The following is a 15000-nucleotide window of genomic DNA, read 5'->3' as shown; positions in this document are numbered from 1 at the left end:
GACGATGTCGGACTCCGTAGTGTTCTCTGGACCCCTCCCAAATCAGACCAGTGATGACATGTATAGCCGCATGTCATCACTCAACCGCTGGCTGTCGAGGTGGTGTCCAGCACACGATGTGGGCTTCATAGATAACTGGCAGTCTTTTTGGGGAAAACCTGGTCTGCTAGCTAGAGACGGCATCCATCCCACTTTGGACGGTGCAGCTCTATTATCTAGAAACATAGCAGAGGTTATTAGTCCAAAACCCTGACAACAACTCAGAGTTCAGACCAGGAGGCAGAGCTGCAGTCTTACACACTTCTCTGCGCCTCCCTTAGATCTGTCTCCCAGTCACTATAGCTGTAATTCTGAATCGAACTGTAGTTATACTATAGGTACTGTGTCTGTCCCCCGGCCCAAACGCGTTTTTATAAGTCATCCAAACGGCGTGAATCATCAGAATCTGATTAGAATCAAAACTACGAATACGATTTTGCTACAAGATCGAAGGATTCACTGCGGACTTTTGAACATTAGGTCCTTAGCATCCAAGTCTCTTTTAGTGAATGATCTGATATCAGATCAGCACATTGATTTACTTTTTTTGACTGAAACCTGGCTGTGTCGAGATGAATATGTTAGTTTGAATGAATCCACTCCTCCCAGTCATTTTAATACTCATATACCTCGAGACACCGGACGAGGTGGTGGAGTAGCAGCTATTTTTAATTCCAGTCTTTTAGTTAACCCTCGACCAAAGCTGAATTTTTCTTCTTTTGAAAGCCTTGTTCTTAGTCTTCCACATCCAGTCTCAAGAACCTTTCAGCCAGTTCTAGTTGCTGTAGTTTACCGCCCTCCTGGCCCATATTCTGAGTTTTTATCTGAGTTTGCAGAATTTTTATCAGACTTAGTCCTTAGCAGTGATAGAATAATTGTTGTAGGTGACTTCAATATCCATGTGGATGTTGAAAATGATAGCCTGAGCACAGCTTTCATGTCACTATTAGACTCTATTGGTTTCACCCAGGGTGTAAACGAACCTACTCATCATTTTAACCACACCCTGGATCTTGTTTTAGCTTATGGAATTGAAATCCATAACCTTACAGTTTTCCTAGAAAATCCTCTGCTATCAGACCATTTTTTTATTACATTTGATTTTGTCCTACTAGAATTACCTCTGCCTGGAAGAGGTGTGCTTTCTAGAAGTTTGTCGGATAGTGCTGTGGCTAGATTTAAGGAAGCTATTTCAGCTGTTTTTGATTCAGTACCGTGTTTCAACCCAGTTGGAAACTCTTACGATAGCTTTAGTCCCTCTCAGCTAGATCAGTTTGTTGATAGTGTAGTGGATTCGCTGAGAGTTACTCTGGATTCGATTGCTCCCCTGAAACAGAAGGTTGTCAAGCGGCGGAGAGTGGCTCCATGGTTCAACTCAGAAACCCGTACTCTGAAACAATCATCACGGAATTTTGAAAGAATATGGCGTTCGACCAAAACGGTAGAATCTCGTTTTTTCTGGCAGGATAGTCATAGAAGATATATGAAGGCTCTACGTCACGCCCGAGCTGCCTACTACTCCTCTCTAATCGAGGAAAACAAAGGCAATCCTAGATACCTTTTCAGCACTGTAGCCAGGCTGACAGAGAGTCATGGCTCCATTGAGCCTTGTATTCCTCTAGCCCTCAGCAGTAATGATTTCCTTAGCTTTTTCAACAACAAAGTTCTAGACATCAGAGACAAAATTGGTAACCTCCTGCCCTTACCTGGTGCAGATACGTCTGTTGCGGCAGAGACAGTTCCAGGACCAGATATTAGTCTCGACTGTTTTTCTCCAATCGACCTTTCAGAGCTACATTCCATTTTTTCTGCATCGAAACCGTCAACCTGTATTTTGGACCCAATCCCAACCAAGCTGTTTAAGGAAGTCTTTCCCTTAGTTAGCAACTCCATATTAGATATGATCAATATGTCTTTACTGGCAGGCTATGTACCACAGACATTTAAAGTAGCGGTAATCAAACCTCTACTTAAAAAGCCTACTCTGGACTCAGGAACTCTGGCTAACTACAGACCTATATCCAACCTTCCTTTTATCTCGAAGATCCTGGAGAAGGTGGTAGCTAAACAGCTGTGTGACTTTCTCCATGACAACAGTTTATTTGAAGAGTTCCAGTCAGGATTTAGAGTCCACCATAGCACTGAGACTGCACTAGTTAGAGTTACAAACGATCTACTTCTAGCCTCAGACAGGGGACTTCTGTCTGTGCTCGTCTTGTTAGATCTTAGTGCTGCTTTTGACACCATTGACCATCGGATCCTGTTGTACAGACTGGAGCATTTGCTTGGAATTACAGGGACTGCTTTAAGTTGGTTTGAATCCTACTTATCAGACCGATCTCAGTTTGTACATGTTAATGATGAGTCCTCTATGCACACTAAAGTTTGCCATGGAGTCCCACAAGGTTCAGTGCTTGGACCAATTCTTTTTACATTATATATGCTTCCTCTGGGAAATATTATGAGGAAACACTCCATACAGTTTCATTGTTATGCAGATGATACTCAGCTTTATGTATCAATGAAGCCCGATGGTACCAGTCAGTTATGTCAGCTAGAAACATGCCTTAAGGACGTTAGGACCTGGATGACCAGAAATTTTTTGCTACTTAACTCAGACAAGACTGAAGTTATTGTGCTAGGCCCTAAGAACCTCAGAGAGACTTTTTCTAGTGATGTGACTGTCCTTAATGACATCAGCCTGGCATCTAGCACCACTGTTAGGAATCTAGGAGTTATTTTTGATCAAGATATGTCTTTTAGCTCTCACATCAGTCAAGTTTCAAGAACAGCCTACTTTCACCTTCGTAATATATCCAAGATCAGGAATATCCTGTCGCAAAGTGATGCAGAAAAACTAGTTCATGCATTTGTTACCTCCAGACTGGATTATTGTAACTCTCTTTTGTCAGGGTGCTCTGGCAAATCTCTAAAGACTCTTCAACGGGTCCAGAATGCTGCAGCTCGTGTACTGACCAGAACCAGGAAATGGGACCACATTACTCCTGTCCCGGCTTCTCTGCACTGGCTCCCTATACAGTCTAGAATAGAATTCAAGATCCTTCTTCTCACCTACAAAGCTCTAAATGGCCAGGCACCATCTTATCTTAAGGAGCTACTAGTGCCGTACTGTCCCTTGAGAGCGTTGCGGTCCCGGAGTGCAGGCCTGCTGGTGGTACCTACAGTCTCCAAGTGTACTATGGGGGGTAAAGCCTTCAGTTATCGGGCTCCTCTCCTCTGGAACCGCCTTCCAGCCGGGGTCCAGGAGGCAGACACAGTCTGTATTTTTAAGATTAGACTTAAAACTTTCCTTTTTGATAAATCTTATAGTTAGGGCTGGTGCTGGTGTAGACCAGCTCTTAGTTATGCTGCTATAGGCTTAGACTACCGGGGGAACTGGCACCTTGAGCTCCTCTCTCTCTCTCTCTCTCTCTCTCTCTCTCTCTCTCTCTATGCATATACAGTACATCATATTACTGCATGTATCTATCTATAAATCTCAGTCACTAACCACCTACTTTCCTGGGAGCTCTTGAGCTCCCCTAGGCTCCTCAAGATCATCGGTTGACGGCTTGCCAGAACAACCCCCACCCCACCACTACCCCCTCCCCACCGGATCGTGGGTTGGCGGCCTGCCAGAACAACCCCCCACACCCCCTCCCCTCCCCACCGGATTGCTGATGGACGGTCTACCTCCCCCCACCCCCTTGCTCTCTATCCCTCTTCCTGCATCTTATCCCATCTCTCCCCCTATCCCTTTCCAAGCCCGGCGCAGTCTAGGCCTGTGAAGACTGTTTCGTCATGAGCCGGGGATCCGGCCGAAGATTTCTGCCTTTTAATAAGGCAGTTTTTTCTTACCACTGTAACTTTTGCTGCTTTGCTAAAGTGCTCATGATGGATAGGCCGGATCTTTGTAACATAGCAATAAGTAAGGTCCTTTACCTGCTTTTTGTAACATAACAATGAGTAAGGTCTTTTACCTGCTCTTTTGTAATGTTAACAGACAATGAGTAAGGTATTTTACCTGCTTCTTGTAAAGTGTCTCGAGATAACACTTGTTATGAGTTGACGCTATACAAATAAAAGTTGATTGATTGATTGATAAAAGTTGACCCTGCTTAGCTTCCGAGATGGGACGAGATCGGGCGTGTTAAGGGTGGTATGGCCGTAAGCCATTATTGTGTGCAGAAAGGGGCCTTTTAAAGATGTTATGCCCTTGATTCTGGCTGAATTTTTGGACATGTGAATATGTCTCTATATGATAAAAAAAAAACATATGATCAAAAAAATGAAAAAGCTTACAGCACCTGGTATTCCCAGGCGGTCTCCCATCCAAGTACTAACCAGGCCCTACCCTGCTTAGCTTCCGAGATCAGACGACATCAGGCGTGTTCAGGGTGGTATGGCCGTAAGCTGTTATTGTGTGCAGACAGGGGCCTTTTAAAGATCTCATGCCCTTGATTCTGGCTGAATTTTTGGACATGTGAATATGTCTCTATATGATAAAAAAAGAACATATGATCAAAAAAAATGAAAAAGCTTACAGCACCTGGTATTCCCAGGCGGTCTCCCATCCAAGTACTAACCAGGCCAGACGCTGCTTAGCTTCCGAGATCGGACAAGTTCAGGGTGGTATGTCCTTAAGCCATTATTGTGTGCAGAAAGGGGCCTTTTAAAGATGTCATGCCCTTGATTCTGGCTGAATTTTTGGACATGTGAATATGTCTCTATATGATAAAAAAAAACATATGATCAAACAAAATGAAAAAGCTTACAGCACCTGGTATTCCCAGGCGGTCTCCCATCCAAGTACTAACCAGGCCCGACCATGCTTAGCTTCCGAGATCGGACGAGTTCAGGGTGGTATGGCCGTAAGCCATTATTGTGTGCAGACAGGGGCCTTTTAAAGATGTCATGCCCTTGATTCTGGCTGAATTTTTGGACATGTGAATATGTCTCTATATGATAAAAAAAAACATATCATCAAAAAAATGAAAAAGCTTACAGCACCTGGTATTCCCAGGCGGTCTCCCATCCAAGTACTAACCAGGCCCGACCCTGCTTAGCTTCCGAGATCGGACGACATCGGGCTTGTTCAGGGTGGTATGGCCATAAGTCATTACTGTGTGAAGAAAGGGGCCTTTTAAAGATGTCATGCCCTTGATTCTGGCTGAATTTTTGGACATGTGAATATGTCTCTATATGAAAAAAAAAAAACATATGATCAAAAAAATGAAAAAGCTTACAGCACCTGGTATTCCCAGGCGGTCTCCCATCCAAGTACTAACCAGGCCTGACCTTGCTTAGCTTCCGAGATCGGGCGTGTTCAGGGTGGTATGGCCGTAAGCCATTATTGTGTGCAGACAGGGGCCTTTTAAAGATGTCATGCCCTTGATTCTGGCTGAATTTTTGGACATGTGAATATGTCTCTATATGATAAAAAAAACATATGATCAAAAAAAATGAAAAAGCTTACAGCACCTGGTATTCCCAGGCGGTCTCCCATCCAAGTACTAACCAGGCCCGACCCTGCTTAGCTTCCGAGATCAGACGAGATCGGGCGTGTTCAGGGTGGTTTGGCCGTAAGCCATTATTGTGTGCAGAAAGGCGCCTTTTAAAGATGTCATGCCCTTGATTCTGGCTGAATTTTTGGACATGTGAATATGTCTCTATATGATAAAAAAAAAAACATATGATCAAAAAAATGAAAAAACTTACAGCACCTGGTATTCCCAGGCGGTCTCCCATCCAAGTACTAACCAGGCCCTACCCGGCTTAGCTTCCGAGATCGGACGAGATCAGGCGTGTTCAGGGTGATATGGCTGTAAGCCATTATTGTGTGCAGAGAGGGGCCTTTTAAAGATGTCATGCCCTTGATTCTGGCTGAATTTTTGGACATGTGAATATGTCTCTATATGATAAAAAAAACATATGATCAAAAAAAATGAAAAAGCTTACAGCACCTGGTATTCCCAGGAGGTCTCCCATCCAAGTACTAACCAGGCCCGACCCTGCTTAGCTTCCGAGATCAGACGAGATCGGGCGTGTTCAGGGTGGTATGGCCGTAAGCCATTATTGTGTGCAGAAAGGGGCCTTTTAAAGATGTCATGCCCTTGATTCTGGCTGAATTTTTGGACATGTGAATATGTCTCTATATGATAAAAAAAAACATATGATCAAACAAAATGAAAAAGCTTACAGCACCTGGTATTCCCAGGCGGTCTCCCATCCAAGTACTAACCAGGCCCGACCCTGCTTAGCTTCTGAGATCAGACGAGATCGGGCGTGTTCAGGGTGGTATGGCCGTAAGCCATTATTGTGTGCAGAAAGGGGCCTTTTAAAGATGTCATGCCCTTGATTCTGGCTGAATTTTTGGACATGTGAATATGTCTCTATATGATAAAAAAAAATATATGATCAAAAAAATGAAAACGCTTACAGCACCTGGTATTCCCAGGTGGTCTCCCATCCAAGTACTATCCAGGCCCGACCCTGCTTAGCTTCCGAGATCGGACGAGATCGGGCGTGTTCAGGGTGGTATGGCCGTAAGCCATTATTGTGTGCAGACAGGGGCCTTTTAAAGATGTCATGCCCTTGATTCTGGCTGAATTTGTGGACATGTGAATATGTCTCTATATGATAAAAAAAGAACATATGATCAAAAAAAATGAAAAAGCTTACAGCACCTGGTATTCCCAGGCGGTCTCCCATCCAAGTACTAACCAGGCCTGACCTTGCTTAGCTTCCGAGATCGGGCGTGTTCAGGGTGGTATGGCCGTAAGCCATTATTGTGTGCAGACAGGGGCCTTTTAAAGATGTCATGCCCTTGATTCTGGCTGAATTTTTGGACATGTGAATATGTCTCTATATGATAAAAAAAACATATGATCAAAAAAAATGAAAAAGCTTTTACAGCATCTGGTATTCCCAGGCGGTCTCCCATCCAAGTACTAACCAGGCACGACCCTACTTAGTTTCCGAGATCGGACGAGATCGGTCGTGTTAAGGGTGGTATGGCCGTAAGCCCTTATTGTGTGCAAAAAGGGGCCTTTTAAATATGTCATGCCCTTGATTCTGGCTGAATTTGTGGACATGTGAATATGTCTCTATATGATAAAAAAAAAACATATGATCAAAAAAATGAAAAAGCTTACAGCACCTGGTATTCCCAGGCGGTCTCCCATCCAAGTACTAACCAGGCCCTACCCTGCTTGGCTTCCGAGATCGGACGAGATCAGGCGTGTTCAGGGTGGTATGGCCATAAGCCATTATTGTGTGCAGACAGGGGCCTTTAAAAGATGTCATGCCCTTGATTCTGGCTGAATTTTTGGACATGTGAATATGTCTCTATATGATAAAAAAAAACATATGATCAAAAAAATGAAAACGCTTACAGCACCTGGTATTCCCAGGTGGTCTCCCATCCAAGTACTAACCAGGCCCTACCCTACTTAGTTTCCGAGATCGGACGACATCGGGCGTGTTAAGGGTGGTATGGCCGTAAGCTGTTATTGTGTGCAGAAAGGGGCCTTTTAAAGATGTCATGCCCTTGATTCTGGCTGAATTTCTGGACATGTGAATATGTCTCTATATGATAAAACAAAAAAAACATATGAACAAAAAAATAAAAAAGCTTACAGCATCTGGTATTCCCAGGCGGTCTCCCATCCAAGTACTAACCAGGCACGACCCTACTTAGTTTCCGAGATCGGACGAGATCGGGCGTGTTAAGGGTGGTATGGCCGTAAGCAGTTATTGTGCGCAGAAAGGGGCCTTTTAAAGATGTCATGCCCTTGAGTCTGGCTGAATTTCTGGACATGTGAATATGTCTCTATATGATAAAAAAAAAACATATGATCAAAAAAATGAAAAAGCTTACAGCACCTGGTATTCCCAGGCGGTCTCCCATCCAAGTACTAACCAGGCCCTACCCTGCTTAGCTTCAGAGATCGGACGAGATCAAGCGTGTTCAGGGTGGTATGGCCATAAGCCATTATTGTGTGCAGACAGGGGCCTTTTAAAGATGTCATGCCCTTGATTCTGGCTGAATTTTTGGACATGTGAATATGTCTCTATATGATAAAAAAAAAACATATGATCAAAAAAATGAAAACGCTTACAGCACCTGGTATTCCCAGGTGGTCTCCCATCCAAGTACTAACCAGGCCCTACCCTACTTAGTTTCCGAGATCGGACGACATCGGGCGTGTTAAGGGTGGTATGGCCGTAAGCTGTTATTGTGTGCAGAAAGGGGCCTTTTAAAGATGTCATGCACTTGATTCTGGCTGAATTTCTGGACATGTGAATATGTCTCTATATGATAAAACAAAAAAAACATATGATCAAAAAAATAAAAAAGCTTACAGCATCTGGTATTCCCAGGCGGTCTCCCATCCAAGTACTAACCAGGCACGACCCTACTTAGTTTCCGAGATCGGACGAGATCGGGCGTGTTAAGGGTGGTATGGCCGTAAGCTGTTATTGTGCGCAGAAAGGGGCCTTTTAAAGATGTCATGCCCTTGAGTCTGGCTGAATTTCTGGACATGTGAATATGTCTCTATATGATAAAAAAAAAACATATGATCAAAAAAATGAAAAAGCTTACAGCACCTGGTATTCCCAGGCGGTCTCCCATCCAAGTACTAACCAGGCCCTACCCTGCTTAGCTTCAGAGATCGGACGAGATCAAGCGTGTTCAGGGTGGTATGGCCATAAGCCATTATTGTGTGCAGACAGGGGCCTTTTAAAGATGTCATGCCCTTGATTCTGGCTGAATTTTTGGACATGTGAATATGTCTCTATATGATAAAAAAAAAAAACATATGATCAAAAAAATGAAAAAGCTTACAGCACCTGGTATTCCCAGATGGTCTCCCATCCAAGTCCTAACCAGGCCCGACCCTGCTTAGCTTCTGAGATCGGGCGTGTTCAGGGTGGTATGGCCGTAAGCCATTATTGCGTGCAGACAGGGGCCTTTTAAAGATGTCATTCCCTTGATTCTGGCTGAATTTGTGGACATGTGAATATGTCTCTCTATGATAAAAAAAACATATGATCAAAAAAATAAAAAAAGCTTAGAGCATCTGGTATTCCCAGGCGGTCTCCCATTCAAGTACTAACCAGGCCCGACCCTGCTTAGCTTCCGAGATGGGACGAGATCGGGCGTGTTAAGGGTGGTATGGCCGTAAGCCATTATTGTGTGCAGACAGGGGCCTTTTAAAGATGTTATGCCCTTGATTCTGGCTGAATTTTTGGACATGTGAATATGTCTCTATATGACAAAAAAAAAAAAACATATGATCAAAAAAATGAAAAAGCTTACAGCACTTGGTATTCCCAGGCGGTCTCCCATCCAAGTACTAACCAGGCCCGACCCTGCTTAGCTTCCGAGATCGGACGAGATCAGGCGTGTTCAGGGTGGTATGGCCGTAAGCCATTATTGTGTGCAGAGAGGGGCCTTTTAAAGATGTCATGCCCTTGATTCTGGCTGAATTTTTGGACATGTGAATATGTCTCTATATGATAAAAAAAAACATGATCAAAAAAATGAAAAAGCTTACAGCACCTGGTATTCCCAGGCGGTCTCCCATCCAAGTACTAACCAGGCCCGACCCTGCTTAGCTTCTGAGATCGAACGAGATCGGGCGTGTTCAGGGTGGTATGGCCGTAAGCCATTATTGTCTGCAGACAGGGGCCTTTTAAAGATGTCATGCCCTTGATTCTGGCTGAATTTTTGGACATGTGAATATGTCTCTCTATGATAAAAAAAAAACATATGATCAAAAAAATAAAAAAAAGCTTACAGCGTCTGGTATTCCCAGGCGGTCTCCCATCCAAGTACTAACCAGGCCCAACCCTGCTTAGCTTCCAAGATCGGACGAGTTCAGGGTGGTTTGGCCGTAAGCCATTATTGTGTGCAGAAAGGGGCCTTTTAAAGATGTCATGCCCTTGATTCTGGCTGAATTTTTGGACATGTGAATATGTCTCTATATGATAAAAAAAAACATATGATCAAAAAAATGAAAACGCTTACAGCACCTGGTATTCCCAGGTGGTCTCCCATCCAAGTACTAACCAGGCCCGACCCTGCTTAGCTTCCGAGATCGGACGAGATCAGGCGTGTTCAGGGTGGTATGGCCGTAAGCTGTTATTGTGTGCAGACAGGGGCCTTTTAAAGATCTCATGCCCTTGATTCTGGCTGAATTTTTGGACATGTGAATATGTCTCTATATGATAAAAAAAGAACATATGATCAAAAAAAATGAAAAAGCTTACAGCACCTGGTATTCCCAGGCGGTCTCCCATCCAAGTACTAACCAGGCCAGACGCTGCTTAGCTTCCGAGATCGGACAAGTTCAGGGTGGTATGTCCTTAAGCCATTATTGTGTGCAGAAAGGGGCCTTTTAAAGATGTCATGCCCTTGATTCTGGCTGAATTTTTGGACATGTGAATATGTCTCTATATGATAAAAAAAAAACATATGATCAAAAAAATGAAAAAACTTAGAGCACCTGGTATTCCCAGGCGGTCTCGCATCCAAGAACTAACCAGGCCCTACCCTGCTTAGCTTCCGAGATCGGACGAGATCAGGCGTGTTCAGGGTGGTATGGCCGTAAGCCATTATTGTGTGCAGACAGGGGCCTTTTAAAGATGTCATGCCCTTGATTCTGGCTGAATTTTTGGACATGTGAATATGTCTCTCTATGATAAAAAAAAACATATGATCAAAAAAATGAAAAAGCTTACAGCACCTGGTATTCCTAGGCGGTCTCCCATCCAAGTATTAACCAGGCCCGACCCTGCTTTGCTTCTGAGATCGTGCGTGTTCAGGGTGGTATGGACGTAAGGCATTATTGTGTGCAGAAAGGGGCCTTTTAAAGATATCATGCCCTTGATTCTGGCTGAATTTTTGGACATGTGAATATGTCTCTATATGATAAAAAAAAACATATGATCAAAAAAATGAAAAAGCTTACAGCACCTGGTATTCCCAGGCGGTCTCCCATCCAAGTACTAACCAGGCCCGACCCTGCTTAGCTTCCGAGATCGGACGAGATCAGGCGTGTTCAGGGTGGTATGGCCGTAAGCCATTATTGTGTGCAGAGAGGGGCCTTTTAAAGATGTCATGCCCTTGATTCTGGCTGAATTTTTGGACATGTGAATATGTCTCTATATGATAAAAAAAAACATATGATCAAAAAAATGAAAAAGCTTACAGCACCTGGTATTCCCAAGCGGTCTCCCATCCAAGTACTAACCAGGCCCGACCCTGCTTAGCTTCCGAGATCGGGCGTGTTCAGGGTGGTATGGCCGTAAGCCATTATTGTATGCAGAAAGGGGCCTTTTAAAGATGTCATGCCCTTGATTCTGGCTGAATTTTTGGACATGTGAATATGTCTCTATATGACAAAAAAAAACATATGATCAAAAAAATGAAAAAACTTACAGCACCTGGTATTCCCAGGCGGTCTCCCATCCAAGTACTAACCAGGCCCTACCCCGCTTAGCCTCCGAGATCGGGTTTGTTCAGGGTGGTATGGCCGTAAGCCATTATTGTGTGCAGAAAGGGGCCTTTTAAAGATGTCATGCCCTTGATTCTGGCTGAATTTTTGGACATGTGAATATGTCTCTATAAGATAAAAAAAAACATATGATCAAAAAAAATGAAAAAGCTTACAGCACCTGGTATTCCCAGGCGGTCTCCCATCCAAGTACTAACCAGGCCCGACCCTGCTTAGCTTCCGAGATCGGACGAGATCGGGCGTGTTCAGGGTGGTATGGCCGTAAGCCATTATTGTATGCAGAAAGGGGCCTTTTAAAGATGTCATGCCCTTGATTCTGGCTGAATTTTTGGACATGTGAATATGTCTCTATATGATAAAAAAAACATATGATCAAAAAAAATGAAAAAGCTTACAGCACCTGGTATTCCCAGGCGGTCTCCCATCCAAGTACTAACCAGGCCCGACCCTGCTTAGCTTCCGAGATCGGACGAGATCAGGCGTGTTCAGGGTGGTATGGCCGTAAGCTGTTATTGTGTGCAGACAGGGGCCTTTTAAAGATCTCATGCCCTTGATTCTGGCTGAATTTTTGGACATGTGAATATGTCTCTATATGATAAAAAAAGAACATATGATCAAAAAAAATGAAAAAGCTTACAGCACCTGGTATTCCCAGGCGGTCTCCCATCCAAGTACTAACCAGGCCAGACGCTGCTTAGCTTCCGAGATCGGACATGTTCAGGGTGGTATGTCCTTAAGCCATTATTGTGTGCAGAAAGGGGCCTTTTAAAGATGTCATGCCCTTGATTCTGGCTGAATTTTTGGACATGTGAATATGTCTCTATATGATAAAAAAAAAACATATGATCAAAAAAATGAAAAAACTTAGAGCACCTGGTATTCCCAGGCGGTCTCGCATCCAAGAACTAACCAGGCCCTACCCTGCTTAGCTTCCGAGATCGGACGAGATCAGGCGTGTTCAGGGTGGTATGGCCGTAAGCCATTATTGTGTGCAGACAGGGGCCTTTTAAAGATGTCATGCCCTTGATTCTGGCTGAATTTTTGGACATGTGAATATGTCTCTCTATGATAAAAAAAAACATATGATCAAAAAAATGAAAAAGCTTACAGCACCTGGTATTCCTAGGCGGTCTCCCATCCAAGTATTAACCAGGCCCGACCCTGCTTTGCTTCTGAGATCGTGCGTGTTCAGGGTGGTATGGACGTAAGGCATTATTGTGTGCAGAAAGGGGCCTTTTAAAGATATCATGCCCTTGATTCTGGCTGAATTTTTGGACATGTGAATATGTCTCTATATGATAAAAAAAAACATATGATCAAAAAAATGAAAAAGCTTACAGCACCTGGTATTCCCAGGCGGTCTCCCATCCAAGTACTAACCAGGCCCGACCCTGCTTAGCTTCCGAGATCGGACGAGATCAGGCGTGTTCAGGGTGGTATGGCCGTAAGCCATTATTGTGTGCAGAGAGGGGCCTTTTAAAGATGTCATGCCCTTGATTCTGGCTGAATTTTTGGACATGTGAATATGTCTCTATATGATAAAAAAAAACATATGATCAAAAAAATGAAAAAGCTTACAGCACCTGGTATTCCCAAGCGGTCTCCCATCCAAGTACTAACCAGGCCCGACCCTGCTTAGCTTCCGAGATCGGGCGTGTTCAGGGTGGTATGGCCGTAAGCCATTATTGTATGCAGAAAGGGGCCTTTTAAAGATGTCATGCCCTTGATTCTGGCTGAATTTTTGGACATGTGAATATGTCTCTATATGACAAAAAAAAACATATGATCAAAAAAATGAAAAAACTTACAGCACCTGGTATTCCCAGGCGGTCTCCCATCCAAGTACTAACCAGGCCCTACCCCGCTTAGCCTCCGAGATCGGGTTTGTTCAGGGTGGTATGGCCGTAAGCCATTATTGTGTGCAGAAAGGGGCCTTTTAAAGATGTCATGCCCTTGATTCTGGCTGAATTTTTGGACATGTGAATATGTCTCTATAAGATAAAAAAAAACATATGATCAAAAAAAATGAAAAAGCTTACAGCACCTGGTATTCCCAGGCGGTCTCCCATCCAAGTACTAACCAGGCCCGACCCTGCTTAGCTTCCGAGATCGGACGAGATCGGGCGTGTTCAGGGTGGTATGGCCGTAAGCCATTATTGTATGCAGAAAGGGGCCTTTTAAAGATGTCATGCCCTTGATTCTGGCTGAATTTTTGGACATGTGAATATGTCTCTATATGATAAAAAAAACATATGATCAAAAAAAATGAAAAAGCTTACAGCACCTGGTATTCCCAGGCGGTCTCCCATCCAAGTACTAACCAGGCCCGACCCTGATTAGCTTCCGAGATCGGACGAGTTCAGGGTGGTATGGCCGTAAGCCATTATTGTGTGCAGAAAGGGGCCTTTTAAAGATGTCATGCCCTTGATTCTGGCTGAATTTTTGGACATGTGAATATGTCTCTATATGATAAAAAAAAAACATATGATCAAAAAAATGAAAAAACTTAGAGCACCTGGTATTCCCAGGCGGTCTCGCATCCAAGAACTAACCAGGCCCTACCCTGCTTAGCTTCCGAGATCGGACGAGATCAGGCGTGTTCAGGGTGGTATGGCCGTAAGCCATTATTGTGTGCAGACAGGGGCCTTTTAAAGATGTCATGCCCTTGATTCTGGCTGAATTTTTGGACATGTGAATATGTCTCTCTATGATAAAAAAAAGACATATGATCAAAAAAATGAAAAAGCTTACAGCACCTGGTATTCCTAGGCGGTCTCCCATCCAAGTATTAACCAGGCCCGACCCTGCTTTGCTTCTGAGATCGTGCGTGTTCAGGGTGGTATGGACGTAAGGCATTATTGTGTGCAGAAAGGGGCCTTTTAAAGATATCATGCCCTTGATTCTGGCTGAATTTTTGGACATGTGAATATGTCTCTATATGATAAAAAAAAACATATGATCAAAAAAATGAAAAAGCTTACAGCACCTGGTATTCCCAGGCGGTCTCCCATCCAAGTACTAACCAGGCCCGACCCTGCTTAGCTTCCGAGATCGGACGAGATCAGGCGTGTTCAGGGTGGTATGGCCGTAAGCCATTATTGTGTGCAGAGAGGGGCCTTTTAAAGATGTCATGCCCTTGATTCTGGCTGAATTTTTGGACATGTGAATATGTCTCTATATGATAAAAAAAAACATATGATCAAAAAAATGAAAAAGCTTACAGCACCTGGTATTCCCAAGCGGTCTCCCATCCAAGTACTAACCAGGCCCGACCCTGCTTAGCTTCCGAGATCGGGCGTGTTCAGGGTGGTATGGCCGTAAGCCATTATTGTATGCAGAAAGGGGCCTTTTAAAGATGTCATGCCCTTGATTCTGGCTGAATTTTTGGACATGTGAATATGTCTCTATATGACAAAAAAAAACATATGATCAAAAAAAT

The 15000-nt window shown here is 43.8% G+C and overlaps 23 non-coding genes and 20 pseudogenes across 23 annotated transcripts; all 43 read right to left on the bottom strand.

Annotated features, from left to right (window-relative positions):
* Positions 1-4334: 4334 nt before the first annotated feature.
* On the bottom strand, positions 4335-4453 carry LOC132963764 (5S ribosomal RNA). Its single transcript, XR_009669080.1, has one exon. It is a non-coding gene; the product is annotated as a 5S ribosomal RNA (ribosomal RNA).
* A 354-nt stretch (positions 4454-4807) lies between these two features.
* LOC132962975 (5S ribosomal RNA) lies at positions 4808-4916 on the bottom strand (annotated as a pseudogene).
* Positions 4917-5037: 121 nt separating this feature from the next.
* On the bottom strand, positions 5038-5156 carry LOC132962651 (5S ribosomal RNA). Its single transcript, XR_009668589.1, has one exon. It is a non-coding gene; the product is annotated as a 5S ribosomal RNA (ribosomal RNA).
* Positions 5157-5278: 122 nt separating this feature from the next.
* On the bottom strand, positions 5279-5387 carry LOC132962934 (5S ribosomal RNA; annotated as a pseudogene).
* Positions 5388-5508: 121 nt separating this feature from the next.
* On the bottom strand, positions 5509-5627 carry LOC132963416 (5S ribosomal RNA). The gene has a single exon (XR_009668751.1). It is a non-coding gene; the product is annotated as a 5S ribosomal RNA (ribosomal RNA).
* A 123-nt stretch (positions 5628-5750) lies between these two features.
* On the bottom strand, positions 5751-5869 carry LOC132963817 (5S ribosomal RNA). Its single transcript, XR_009669131.1, has one exon. It is a non-coding gene; the product is annotated as a 5S ribosomal RNA (ribosomal RNA).
* A 121-nt stretch (positions 5870-5990) lies between these two features.
* Positions 5991-6109, bottom strand: LOC132963655 (5S ribosomal RNA). The gene has a single exon (XR_009668978.1). It is a non-coding gene; the product is annotated as a 5S ribosomal RNA (ribosomal RNA).
* Positions 6110-6231: 122 nt separating this feature from the next.
* On the bottom strand, positions 6232-6350 carry LOC132963498 (5S ribosomal RNA). Its single transcript, XR_009668829.1, has one exon. It is a non-coding gene; the product is annotated as a 5S ribosomal RNA (ribosomal RNA).
* Positions 6351-6471: 121 nt separating this feature from the next.
* Positions 6472-6590, bottom strand: LOC132962670 (5S ribosomal RNA). Its single transcript, XR_009668601.1, has one exon. It is a non-coding gene; the product is annotated as a 5S ribosomal RNA (ribosomal RNA).
* Positions 6591-6713: 123 nt separating this feature from the next.
* Positions 6714-6822, bottom strand: LOC132962933 (5S ribosomal RNA; annotated as a pseudogene).
* Positions 6823-6945: 123 nt separating this feature from the next.
* LOC132963136 (5S ribosomal RNA) lies at positions 6946-7064 on the bottom strand (annotated as a pseudogene).
* A 122-nt stretch (positions 7065-7186) lies between these two features.
* Positions 7187-7305, bottom strand: LOC132963546 (5S ribosomal RNA). The gene has a single exon (XR_009668876.1). It is a non-coding gene; the product is annotated as a 5S ribosomal RNA (ribosomal RNA).
* Positions 7306-7426: 121 nt separating this feature from the next.
* LOC132962650 (5S ribosomal RNA) lies at positions 7427-7545 on the bottom strand. The gene has a single exon (XR_009668588.1). It is a non-coding gene; the product is annotated as a 5S ribosomal RNA (ribosomal RNA).
* A 125-nt stretch (positions 7546-7670) lies between these two features.
* On the bottom strand, positions 7671-7789 carry LOC132962742 (5S ribosomal RNA). Its single transcript, XR_009668647.1, has one exon. It is a non-coding gene; the product is annotated as a 5S ribosomal RNA (ribosomal RNA).
* A 122-nt stretch (positions 7790-7911) lies between these two features.
* On the bottom strand, positions 7912-8030 carry LOC132963604 (5S ribosomal RNA). Its single transcript, XR_009668930.1, has one exon. It is a non-coding gene; the product is annotated as a 5S ribosomal RNA (ribosomal RNA).
* Positions 8031-8152: 122 nt separating this feature from the next.
* On the bottom strand, positions 8153-8271 carry LOC132962649 (5S ribosomal RNA). Its single transcript, XR_009668587.1, has one exon. It is a non-coding gene; the product is annotated as a 5S ribosomal RNA (ribosomal RNA).
* A 125-nt stretch (positions 8272-8396) lies between these two features.
* On the bottom strand, positions 8397-8515 carry LOC132962741 (5S ribosomal RNA). The gene has a single exon (XR_009668646.1). It is a non-coding gene; the product is annotated as a 5S ribosomal RNA (ribosomal RNA).
* A 122-nt stretch (positions 8516-8637) lies between these two features.
* Positions 8638-8756, bottom strand: LOC132963603 (5S ribosomal RNA). The gene has a single exon (XR_009668929.1). It is a non-coding gene; the product is annotated as a 5S ribosomal RNA (ribosomal RNA).
* A 124-nt stretch (positions 8757-8880) lies between these two features.
* On the bottom strand, positions 8881-8989 carry LOC132963076 (5S ribosomal RNA; annotated as a pseudogene).
* Positions 8990-9110: 121 nt separating this feature from the next.
* LOC132962901 (5S ribosomal RNA) lies at positions 9111-9229 on the bottom strand (annotated as a pseudogene).
* A 125-nt stretch (positions 9230-9354) lies between these two features.
* On the bottom strand, positions 9355-9473 carry LOC132963610 (5S ribosomal RNA). Its single transcript, XR_009668936.1, has one exon. It is a non-coding gene; the product is annotated as a 5S ribosomal RNA (ribosomal RNA).
* Positions 9474-9592: 119 nt separating this feature from the next.
* LOC132963520 (5S ribosomal RNA) lies at positions 9593-9711 on the bottom strand. The gene has a single exon (XR_009668851.1). It is a non-coding gene; the product is annotated as a 5S ribosomal RNA (ribosomal RNA).
* A 124-nt stretch (positions 9712-9835) lies between these two features.
* Positions 9836-9944, bottom strand: LOC132963240 (5S ribosomal RNA; annotated as a pseudogene).
* A 121-nt stretch (positions 9945-10065) lies between these two features.
* LOC132963425 (5S ribosomal RNA) lies at positions 10066-10184 on the bottom strand. The gene has a single exon (XR_009668760.1). It is a non-coding gene; the product is annotated as a 5S ribosomal RNA (ribosomal RNA).
* Positions 10185-10538: 354 nt separating this feature from the next.
* On the bottom strand, positions 10539-10657 carry LOC132962817 (5S ribosomal RNA; annotated as a pseudogene).
* A 121-nt stretch (positions 10658-10778) lies between these two features.
* LOC132963397 (5S ribosomal RNA) lies at positions 10779-10887 on the bottom strand (annotated as a pseudogene).
* Positions 10888-11008: 121 nt separating this feature from the next.
* LOC132962986 (5S ribosomal RNA) lies at positions 11009-11127 on the bottom strand. Its single transcript, XR_009668704.1, has one exon. It is a non-coding gene; the product is annotated as a 5S ribosomal RNA (ribosomal RNA).
* A 121-nt stretch (positions 11128-11248) lies between these two features.
* LOC132962703 (5S ribosomal RNA) lies at positions 11249-11357 on the bottom strand (annotated as a pseudogene).
* A 121-nt stretch (positions 11358-11478) lies between these two features.
* On the bottom strand, positions 11479-11587 carry LOC132962965 (5S ribosomal RNA; annotated as a pseudogene).
* A 122-nt stretch (positions 11588-11709) lies between these two features.
* On the bottom strand, positions 11710-11828 carry LOC132963478 (5S ribosomal RNA). The gene has a single exon (XR_009668811.1). It is a non-coding gene; the product is annotated as a 5S ribosomal RNA (ribosomal RNA).
* Positions 11829-11949: 121 nt separating this feature from the next.
* On the bottom strand, positions 11950-12068 carry LOC132962974 (5S ribosomal RNA). Its single transcript, XR_009668703.1, has one exon. It is a non-coding gene; the product is annotated as a 5S ribosomal RNA (ribosomal RNA).
* Positions 12069-12191: 123 nt separating this feature from the next.
* On the bottom strand, positions 12192-12300 carry LOC132963389 (5S ribosomal RNA; annotated as a pseudogene).
* Positions 12301-12422: 122 nt separating this feature from the next.
* LOC132962816 (5S ribosomal RNA) lies at positions 12423-12541 on the bottom strand (annotated as a pseudogene).
* A 121-nt stretch (positions 12542-12662) lies between these two features.
* Positions 12663-12771, bottom strand: LOC132963396 (5S ribosomal RNA; annotated as a pseudogene).
* Positions 12772-12892: 121 nt separating this feature from the next.
* Positions 12893-13011, bottom strand: LOC132962963 (5S ribosomal RNA). Its single transcript, XR_009668702.1, has one exon. It is a non-coding gene; the product is annotated as a 5S ribosomal RNA (ribosomal RNA).
* Positions 13012-13132: 121 nt separating this feature from the next.
* Positions 13133-13241, bottom strand: LOC132962702 (5S ribosomal RNA; annotated as a pseudogene).
* A 121-nt stretch (positions 13242-13362) lies between these two features.
* On the bottom strand, positions 13363-13471 carry LOC132962964 (5S ribosomal RNA; annotated as a pseudogene).
* Positions 13472-13593: 122 nt separating this feature from the next.
* On the bottom strand, positions 13594-13712 carry LOC132963467 (5S ribosomal RNA). Its single transcript, XR_009668800.1, has one exon. It is a non-coding gene; the product is annotated as a 5S ribosomal RNA (ribosomal RNA).
* A 121-nt stretch (positions 13713-13833) lies between these two features.
* On the bottom strand, positions 13834-13942 carry LOC132962957 (5S ribosomal RNA; annotated as a pseudogene).
* Positions 13943-14064: 122 nt separating this feature from the next.
* Positions 14065-14183, bottom strand: LOC132962815 (5S ribosomal RNA; annotated as a pseudogene).
* A 122-nt stretch (positions 14184-14305) lies between these two features.
* On the bottom strand, positions 14306-14414 carry LOC132963395 (5S ribosomal RNA; annotated as a pseudogene).
* Positions 14415-14535: 121 nt separating this feature from the next.
* LOC132962952 (5S ribosomal RNA) lies at positions 14536-14654 on the bottom strand. The gene has a single exon (XR_009668701.1). It is a non-coding gene; the product is annotated as a 5S ribosomal RNA (ribosomal RNA).
* A 121-nt stretch (positions 14655-14775) lies between these two features.
* LOC132962701 (5S ribosomal RNA) lies at positions 14776-14884 on the bottom strand (annotated as a pseudogene).
* Positions 14885-15000: the final 116 nt, after the last annotated feature.

This window comes from Labrus mixtus, unplaced genomic scaffold (assembly GCF_963584025.1).
Source record: "Labrus mixtus unplaced genomic scaffold, fLabMix1.1 SCAFFOLD_52, whole genome shotgun sequence".
Classification (NCBI taxonomy): Eukaryota; Metazoa; Chordata; class Actinopteri; order Labriformes; family Labridae; genus Labrus; species Labrus mixtus.
The sequence above is the reverse complement of the archived record's forward strand: the minus strand, read 5'-3'. Positions and strand labels throughout refer to the sequence as shown.